We start from the raw sequence: 10,635 nt of genomic DNA, 5'->3' as shown, positions 1-10,635 counted from the left end.
AAAAATTATCCAAGGAAGTATCTTAGTTTAATTAGAAAATATATGGTCAGATCTTTTTTTTTTTTTGGCAGATTGCATTCACAACTCAGAAATTAATGTCTAAGAAAAGTATCTTTGGCATATTTCAGGTATACTCGATCAGTAAAGATACTGATACTTTCTAGATATTGTAAATCAGAAAATAGATACTAGCATAAGACGGACAATGTAGAATGCCTTTCAAATTGCATAGATACTTTTTTCTGTTAAATCAGGAGAGACTTTAAAATGGTACTCCTTTAAAAAATTTTTAATTATATAAATAACACATTTTCAATGCAGAGAAATGGAAGATACAGATGGAGAATGGTATTACCTATATCCTTCCAGATATTTCCCTCTGGATAGACTTATGTATATTCTGTTATAATAATTCCTGCTCCTCAAAAACAATACAAACAGTAAAAATCAGCTTTTACTAGCCTTATTAACTTTTGTACAGATGCTAATTTATATTATATAGAAATCTATGTGCGTTCATTTCAGTTTTGACTTTTAAAGTCTAAATTGATGCTATTAAAATAGTACTATAAGTTTCCACGTTAAACAGCAGCAGTTTCAGAATAATTCAAAACCTGATTCAGGCATACTGCTAATAAAAAACATGTACTATTTTTTTCATTAAAATAAGTAGCTTTCTACTACTGTATCCTTCAAAGAGAAGAATATTCTGCCAGTTTGGCTACAAGCTCTTCACGTATAGACAGTTACTCCTTAGCAAACTCCTCACTCATCCTGGAGTTCTTGAAAATAGTCACCAAACATAGAAGAAGACTCATTTTCACGTTCCTTTGGTTATTTAAATTTTGAATCTTCTCCACATTGAATGCCAAAATCAATATGCTGTAATACAATGTTCATAATTTCTTCATTTGACTGATGATGAGGTAAGAAGAGAGCTATGCTGCAGTCATCAGTCCACATACAGCTTTAGTTACTTTTTTGAATTTTTTTGCTTCTTAAGTCACTTGTAGAATCATCGAATAAGGAATTCATGTCTGGATCTAGAAACTCTCAGTTTCCTTTTTAGCTTTTTTACTCTGCAGATACATTTTCATCACGATGTTAACGTGTGGAATTTCTAGAGAGAGCATGGCACTCAGGGCTGCCAAGATGCCAGAAATACACTCAAATGACTCCACCATGAACTGAGAATCAACAAGAAAAACTCCATAAACTCAGAACCCCCACTGCTCAAGCTGCAGGACCAGCTGCTTTGTCACAGGCAGGTGAGTGCACAACTCAGTTCAAGCTGGACAATCAAAGCTCGCAAGGATATTACCATTATTAACGGGATTGTAATTGTCCTAGTCCTTTTGAAAGCAATTAAGCAATATGAATCAAAAACAACACAAAGGTTCATACCTTTTATATACCTTGATTTTCAGTTGATGAAATTATACACTAACAAAATATTCCAAAAATATGGAAAAATTAAATGCATGAGGGAGCATCTCAGATCATTATTCATAAGAGTAAAATATTGGAAGAAACCTACAATGCCAACAATATTAAAGTAAATGATGAAATTGAGTTGTATCCACTCAAATATTGTAAAGCCTTTTTAAAGTTATTGTTATAAAGACTGCAATGGCACGAATAACGCTAATGACATGATATTAAATAGTGACTCAAGCTTTATAATTATACTAATGACTTCAATAAAATCTAAAAAGCGAATGCTCACTATTAGTAAAACTGACTGTCTAAACTAGATTTCAGTTTTTAATCAAGAGAGTAGCAGATAGGATATATGTGTGATATGGTCTGGATCTGTGTCCCCACCAAATTTCATGTCCCTATAATCCCCAATGTTGAAGGTGGGGCCCGATGGAAGGTAATTGGATTATGGGGGTGGATCCTTCATGAATGGTTTAGCACCATCCCTTGGGTGCTGTTTTCATGATGGAGTTCTCATGAGATATGGTGGTTTAAAAGTGTGTAGCACCTGTCTACCTGCCCCTCCACCTTTTTTTCCTCCTTCTCTGGCCATGTAAGACGTGCCTATTTCCCCTTCACCTTTTGCCATGATTGTAAGTTTCCTGAGACATCCCAAGAAGGAGATGCTACAGTACTTTCTGTATAACTTGCAGAACTGTGAGCCAATTAAACTTCTTTTCTATGTAAATTACTCAGTCTCATGTATTTCTTTATAGCGGTGCAAGAACAGACTAATACAACATGCATAGACTTCTCCAAGATCTTGGAATGTCTTATGTAAAGGCATGTTGTTAGTCAGTAAAGTAGAACCACTTGGAGTAATACAGATTAAAGGGTTTGTTAGAGGGGTTAGATTTTTTTGAAACTATGTTGCTGGGAGAGAAGTCTGTGCAAGGCTGTTGTCTCTGTGTCTGATGTTGAACCTGAAGTCACTACAAAATTGCTAGCTAGCAAGTAGGAGGAAACCCTAAGTAGATGAGGGCAAGGACATATTAGAAGCCAAAAGGACAAGTGAGTGCTTGAGGACAAACTTGACCCAAGTCCCTTGGCTTGGGCTTTCTGTCACTTGCAATCTAAGGAATTCTAACTGATAAAAGTAGATCAGTCTTGGCCTTGGGATAATAAGTCTGATTATTTTATAGAAACTTCACCATAGTTCCACCTAGTAGTAAAACCCATGGAACTGAATGACTGATAACCCCTTCCAGAGACCAGATAGGCAGGATCTGGGAAAAACTGGGAAGACCAAAGGAGTTAAAGACTGAGAGGGCCTGGAGGAGAAGCCAAGAATAGGAGCACTGAAGAGTGGCAGTATAGTAACCTTGAGGCTCTAGAGAGAAAACTCTTCATGTCCATTGAGGAACTTGGAATCTGCTGAATGGAGTCTAGAAGTCACCCTCTAATCTCCACCTTCTATGCATTTTGTGTGGGTTAGCAAGTATGATGGAAGTTTAACCCCCAGTGAAAATCTGCTTTGTGCATTCTTCTAGACTCTATCTGTGTTTCTAGCCCAGGAAGATAGTCATGGTACTGGGGTAAAACATTGTGAAAACAACCAAGGCCAAGTGTTGACTGACCCAGCCATTATCTACCACAGTGTAGATGCCTCCACTTTACATTTGTTTGAAAATTCCTATATAAAGAAACTAAGAAAACAAAGCACGAGTCTTGGTAATTTCATAGTTGTGTGTCTATGATACCTTCATATCCAGTTGAAAAATGGTTAATATATCATAAATGATTCCATGCTGGGCACAGTAGCTCACACCCGTAATCCCAGCACTTTGGGAGGCTGAGGTGGGAGGATTACTTGAAGCCAGGTGTTTGAGATTAGCCTGGGCCTTAGAGGGTGACCCTGTCTCTACAAAATTTTTTTAAAAGCTGGGCATGGTGGTACACACCTGGAGTCCCAGCTGTCAGGGGGCTAAGGCAGGAGAATCACTGGAGTCCAGGAGTTGGAGGCTGCAGCGAGCTATGATTGTGCTACTACACTGCAGCCTGGAAAAGAAAGAGAGAGAGATAGAGAAAGAGAGAGAGAGAGAGAGAGACAGAGAAAGAGTGAAAATGATGTAGCAGAATTTTCCCTGCCAAATCCACCAGTTAATGGTAATAACCTATCATTACATCTTGAAAGTGATCTTGGGATCATTTCCTTCTGAAATGGACTTCCTTCCATTCCACCTTCCGTCCCTGTGTACTTTTATTTCCCAAGACTCTTATGACAATATTCCACTATAAATATGCCATTGTTGGGGAGAAAAAAACTTTCACCTCAGATTCTTTCTGAAACACCGGCGTTTGTCTGCCCAGCCCTCCAAGAACCATGATTTGTACGTAAAAGCTACCCTGAGGCTCACATGAGATCGCGATTTATCTCCACAGTTTTCATGTTATGTTATTATCCTGATGTTGCCTTAAGACTCTTGAAATTAACACTTAAAAAGACTCACCTTTCTAGTATCTAAAGGAAGTCGGTCTGTTATTCCTTTGTTTGCACCCTAAGACTGTAGGAAACTTTCTGTGATACAAAAGAATTAAAGAGAGAAAGAAGTGGATCAGGTCAGAGCAAAAACAATGGTAAAATAATAATAAGAAGTTGTCACTGGGGTAGGAAGAGCATGCACAATGGATTTTTTAATGTCCTGAAAAACTGAGCTGTTCATTTGTTTCATGGCTCCCCAGCTTCCACAGCAAAAATGGAGAACTGGTAATTATCACTGTATTTATTCTTTATGGTTGCCCAGGGGGAACATTTTAAAAGGGGACATTAATGGAATAAGGTTACCTTTCCATCCCTCACATCTGATTACTCATAGACTTTTCTATTTGAAGACGGATTAAGGAAAATTTTCCTGCAAACAAATGTTGACGGTCAAATGAATTGATGAACATGCATACCTGCCAGGTAACCCAGCGTCCTCAAGTGCCTATAGGATGTTAACTCCAGTAGCCTGTGTGACCATGTAAAATAAAAATAAAGTTACTGGGAGTTCAGGGTTGATAATATCTCTGCTTTGTATATTTCTGCAGAAGTCAGACTCTCAAAATATGGGAACAGCGAGTTAAAATAAACTGTCTTATTGGCAGAACAGAGTGTGATCATGAGATACCATTCAGCTTTTATGCTGATTCATCAGCTCACAGTGAAACAGGCTTGCAAGATAGCATCCCAGGACCACTCAACATTCAGAGGTATGTGCTCCCATCCTACTATCTTTAAGGTAAAATGAGATTTTCATAGAATAAGGATACAGCTGGCAAATAGCAAAGCTAAAATTACATATACACTAGCCTACAAATAAGAATAGTTTGGCTAATTACTCCTAAGTCATGAGGTGTTTGTTTTTTACTATTTGATTTGCTTTACAACTTTACTGAGGCATAATTGATGTAAATCAACTGTCCATATTTAAAGTGTATTATTGATGAGTTTTGACATAATATACTTCCATGAAACCATCTTCAGTCAAGATAATGAAACTTTACATCACTCTCACAACTTTCTCTTACCTCTTTCACACTCTAATTATTGTTTTAAACCTGCCTGTTTCTATTTTATAGCAAACAATTTGGTTTTGAATCAAGTTCATTGTGACACAATGAATATTTATCATTTGCTCTTTTAAACTGTGGTTGATGATTCCTTGACTTTTGTAGGTATCACAAAAGGGTTTTACTTTTTTATTTTTTTTTCCATTTATTTATTTTATTGCATTTTAGGTTTTGGGGTACATGTGAAGAACATGCAAGATTGTTGCATAGGTACCATCATTCTCAGCAAACTGACAGAAGAGTAGAAGATCAAACACCGCATGTTCTCACTCATAGGTGGGTGTTGAACAATGAGAACACATGGACACAGGGAGGGGAGCACTACACACTGGGGTCAGTTGGGGGGCAGTAGAGGAGGGACGATGGGGGGTGGGGAGTTGGGGAGAGATAGCAAGGGGAGAGATGCCAGATGTAGGTGATGGGGAGGAAGGCAGCAAATCATACTGCCTTTTATGCAGAAAACTTAGGTTCAGCAAATGAATCTATATTTACAAATTTATGGTGGGGTGAAACGGTAGGGAGAACAGGCCAGTCTCTCTCAGGACAGGAGTAGAACATTTAATATGAAGTGGAGGTGATGGTGATGGAGGGTGGTACCACTTCAGTATAAGGAAACTGCAAAAAAAAAAATTAAAAAAAAAAAAAAACCAAATTACTAGATTACTATGGCAGGGGTTGATTCATGATTACATCATGAAAGGGGCCAAAAGTTTATAACATGCTAGAGGCTGGTGAAGAATTAAAGAAAAAAAAAAAGAGGGAAGAATGAAAGGGGGTAAGGGAAGAAGAGGAAAAGGGAAGGAATGAATAAAGAAGATATTAAGAGTAATGGGAAAAGGGCAAACAGAGAACACTGCAGTAGGTCTTTGGGCTAAAAGACATAGAGTGACTTTTGTGGTAAAGAAACCAAAGACGGTCCTGAAATGGGTATCCAAAAAACGTGGGCAGCCTGTAGTGCTGCGGCTGGATAAAGAGCATCAGGGACAGGGAAGCTGTAATAAGATTCCACCACCATCTCTGCGCATCACCAGGGCTGCAGGCAGAGAAAAACCTCCCCTACTCAGGAAAAAGGAGCTATTTTTGTCAAGTTAAATGAGCCTGAACCCGCAGACCTGAATTGGCTGATGAATATTGTTAACTGGTGCGGTTTCTTCAGTGCAGGGAAGAGTTTCCAATCAGACCAGCAATTCATCCTCCGCATGAAGGCAATTTATTAATAAAAATGAACTGAAGTTTCAGAATTCTTGATAATGATGAGCTCACGGTCCTTTGCCTGCTTTCCCTTCCCTAGAAACGATGCCCTACAGCAATGATGCCTCAGTGATATCTCCTCCAGCCCATTCCATATGTGGCAACATTTCAAGTGTTTTTTTTTTTATTTTTTTTTCCATTAGGAATTTCTACATTTAGTTGTCAAATCAAGCTGTTCTAATTGCCTAATTGTGATTCTCCCTTCATCAACAGACTTTTTGAAGAGTTTCTGATTCAAAGTAACCAGGAAAGTCTGCTAAGTGCAGCTTAATTCTGAAAAGTAAAGGGGAAAATAAAACAAAATAGAGAGGTGAAACAGTCTCCCTTTAAAAAAATCAACTTTATTTATTTCACAGTTTAATAAATTTGACAAACGTATCCTCCTATGTAACCACAACCACATTAAGACGTGAAGAATTGACATCACCTCAAAGAGTTCTGGATTCCTTTGCAGTAACCACTATCCCCAGCCCTGGTCATAGACAGCCACTGGTCGCCTTTCTGTCATTGATTAGCATTGCCTTTTTCTAGAATTTTAAATAAATGAAGTTATATGATGGCTTTTTAAAAAGTCAGCTGAATGTTTTTGAGATTCAATCTGTGTTGTTGTATGCACATCATTAGTCCATGCTTTTCATGGCTGAGTAGTATTCTATTATATAAATGTATTCCAATATGTGTATCCATGGGGATCTCGGTTGTTTATGTTTTAGCCCATTAAAAATAAGACTGCTATTGGTATTAGTGTCCATGCATTTGTGTGGACATATGTTATCATTTCTCTTGGGTAAATGCCTGGGGGTGGGATTGCTGTGTCATATAGCAAGTGTATTTTTATCTTTAAAAGAAACCACCAGCTGTTTTCCAAACTGGCTCTACCACTTTATATTTCCATCAGTAATACCTGAGATTTCTAGTTGCTCCAAACCAGAGCCACCGAAATGGGTATACAGTGGTATCTGATTGTGGTTTTAATCACATTTTCCTAATGACTAGTAATGTTAAGTATTTTTTCGTGTGTTTATTTGCCATTCATGAAGTTCTTTGATGAAATGTTTGCTAAAAGCTCATGCCCATTTTTAAAAATAGGGACATTTTGTAACTGTCCAATTGATTCTCCTTGCCTGTTGCCCAGATAAAGGTGATTTATCAAGGAGTCTGTCCTTTGCATGCCCAGGTAAAGGAATCGCAATAGAGAGGGCTTAATTCACACAGAGCCAGCTGAATGGGAGACTGGAGTTTTATTACTCAAATCAGTCTCCATGAAAATTTTGAGCAGGTGGCGAGTTGGGGAGAGAGAGCATGGGGAGAAATGCCAGATATAGGTGATGGGGAGGAAGGCAGCACATCACACTGCCATGTGTGTGCTTATGCAACAATCTTGCATGTTCTTCACATGTACCCCAAAACCTAAAATGCAATTTTAAAAATCTATAAAATTAAGACAAAAAAAAGCATAATTTGGCAGGCAGGAGGTCAGGGAGTAGAGAGTGCTAATTGGTTAGGTCAGAGATGAAATCATAAGAGATTGAAGTGGGTTTTTCTCGTTGTCTTCTGTTCCTGGGTGGGATCACAGGACTAGCAGAGCTGGATTACTGGTCTGGGTGCTAGCTGGTGCATCAGAATGCAGGGTCTGGAAAATATCTCAGGCACCAATCTTAGGTGATGTTATCCCTAGGAGCAATTGGGGAGGTTCAGAATCTTGTGGCCTCTGGCTATCTGACTCCTAAACCATAATTTCTAAACTTGTGGCTAATATATTACTCTTACAAAGGCAGTCTGGTCCCCAGGCAAGATGGGAATTTGTTTTGAGAAAGGGTTATTATCTTTTTTTCAATGTTGAACTATAAACTAAGTTCCTTCCAAAGTTAGTTCAGCCTATTACCAGAAATGAACAAGGGCAGCTTGGAGATTAGAAGCTAGATGGAATCAGGTTAGAGTTCTTTCACTATCATAATTTTCTCACTGTTACAATTTTTGCAAAGGTAGTTTCAATTTATCTTTTTATTGAGTTGTAAGAGTGCTTTATATTTTATTTATTTATTTATTTGGAATCAGGGTCTGTCACCCAGGCTAGAGTACAGTGGTGCAATGATGTCTCACTGCAGCCTCAAACTCCTGAGATCAAGTGATGCTCCCACCTCAGCCTCCTGAAGTATTAGGGTTACAGGCATGAGACATGGTGCTCAATATATTCTTTGGTGTGTTTCATATAACTAAATTTTAAAATTTTGATGAAGTCCAGTTTCTCCATTTTTTGCAGTTTGTCCTTTGTGTGGTCTGAAAAGCTTTGCCTCTCCCATAATTGTGAAGATTACCGCCTAAGTTTTATTTGAGAAGTTTTATGGTTTCAGCTTTTAAACTTAGACCTATACTCCATCCTGAGTAAATTTTTCCATGTGACATGAGGAACCCATTGAGGTTCTTTTAATTAATCAATGTCTATTCAATGATGTGGGCACTGTTTATAGGAAAGACCATCCTAACTGGATTACCTTGCTGTCTTTATAAACAATGAGTTGACGGCAAATGTGGTCTACCTGTCTATCTGTATGCAAATACTGCATTATCTTGATTACTGTTTGTATTAATCAGTTCTAATTAGTCAGTTGGCTGCTATAAAGAAATACTTGAGACTGGCAATTTATAAAGGAAAAAGAGGTTTAATTGGCTCATGACTCTTCAGGAGGTACAGGAACCATAAAGGCTTCTGCTACTGGAGAGGCCCCAGGAGATTGAAAATCATGACAGAAGGCAAAGGGAAGGCAGGCTTATCTTACATGGCCAGAGCAGGAGCAAGAAGGAAGGAGGGGAGGTGCCACACACTTTTAAACAACCAGATCTCCTAAGAGCTTACTCACTATACAGTACCAAGTGGGGTTGGTGCTAAATTATTCATGAGAACTTCTCCCCAAGATCCAATCACCTCCCACCAGGCCCCATGTCAACACTGGGGATTACTATTCAACATAAGATTTGGTGGGACACAGATCCAAACCATATCACAGTTACTTACAGGAAGTCTTGAAATCAGATGGTTATATCTTGAATTTTCATTTTTTTACCTCAAAATTATTTTTATGTTCTATGTTCTTAGCATTTCTGTATAAATTTTAGAGTCCATTTGCCAGTTTCTACATCAGAAGACTCTTGGGATTTTGATTAGCATATTGTTCCATCTATAGACCAATTTGAGTAGAATTGACATCTTAACATATTTTCTTGTTCCATGAACATGGTATATATCTACACTTGTTTATGTTATCTTTAATTTCTTTTAACATGTTTTGAAGTTTTTAAAGTACAGATCTTTTGTTGTTTATTCTTAGATAGTTCATATTTTTAGATAATATGCTAAATAGTGCAGTTGATCAAATTTTATTTTCCAATTATTATTACCAGTATATAGAAGGACGACTGAGTTCTTATATTAAATTTAACCGTATGACTTTGCCAAAGTCATTAGTTCCAGATTTTTGAAGTTTTCTTATGATTTTCTATAAACATACAGTTTTCTTTCTACAACTGTATGCATTTTAGTAATTTTTAAATTTTAAACATTTGATTTTTGTGGATATGTAGTAGGTGTACATATTTAAGGACTATATGGGATAGGTTGAAATGGGCATACAATGTGTAACAATCACATCAAGGTAAATGGGGCAACCATCACCTCCAGCATTATCCTTTGTGTTACAAACAATCCAATTATACTCCTTTAGATATTTAAAATGTATAATTAAATTATTTTGACTATAGTCACCTTTTTGTGCTACAAATACACAATATTAATCTTTGTTTCTAACTATTTCTTTGTATTTATTATTCATTTCCACTTACCCCTCCCAATCCCCCAACTACTCTTCTCAGCCTCAGGTAACCATCCTTTTACTCTATCTCCATGAGTTCAATTGTTTTAATTTTTAGCACCTACAAATAAGCGAGAACATGCAAAGTTTGTCTTCCTGTGCCTGGCTTATTTTACTTAACATAGTGACCTCCAGTTTTATCTATGTTGCTGCAAATGACTACCTCTCATTCTTCCTATGGCTAAATAGTACTCTATTGTGTATGTGTACCACATTTTCTTTATCCATCCTTCCTTTGATAAACACTTAAAATGCTTCAAAATCTTGGCTATTGTGGATATTGCTGCAATAACCATGGAAGTACAGATATCTCTTTGATATACTGATTTTCTTTCTTTTGGCTATATACCTAGCAGTGAGATTGCTGGATCATGTGGTAGGTCTATTTATAGTTTTATGAGAAACTATCAAACCGTTCTCCATAGTGGTTTTACTAATTTACCTTACCACCAACACTGTTCTTAGGGTTTCCTTTTTTCTACAA

General features: G+C 37.4%; 1 pseudogene; it reads right to left on the bottom strand.

The window, feature by feature from the left end:
• Positions 1-765: 765 nt before the first annotated feature.
• LOC108309149 lies at positions 766-3,804 on the bottom strand (annotated as a pseudogene).
• Positions 3,805-10,635: the final 6,831 nt, after the last annotated feature.

Source organism: Cebus imitator, unplaced genomic scaffold (genome assembly GCF_001604975.1).
Source record: "Cebus imitator isolate Cc_AM_T3 unplaced genomic scaffold, Cebus_imitator-1.0 Scaffold92, whole genome shotgun sequence".
Classification (NCBI taxonomy): domain Eukaryota; kingdom Metazoa; phylum Chordata; class Mammalia; order Primates; family Cebidae; genus Cebus; species Cebus imitator.
This window is presented reverse-complemented; position numbering and strand designations above follow the sequence as displayed.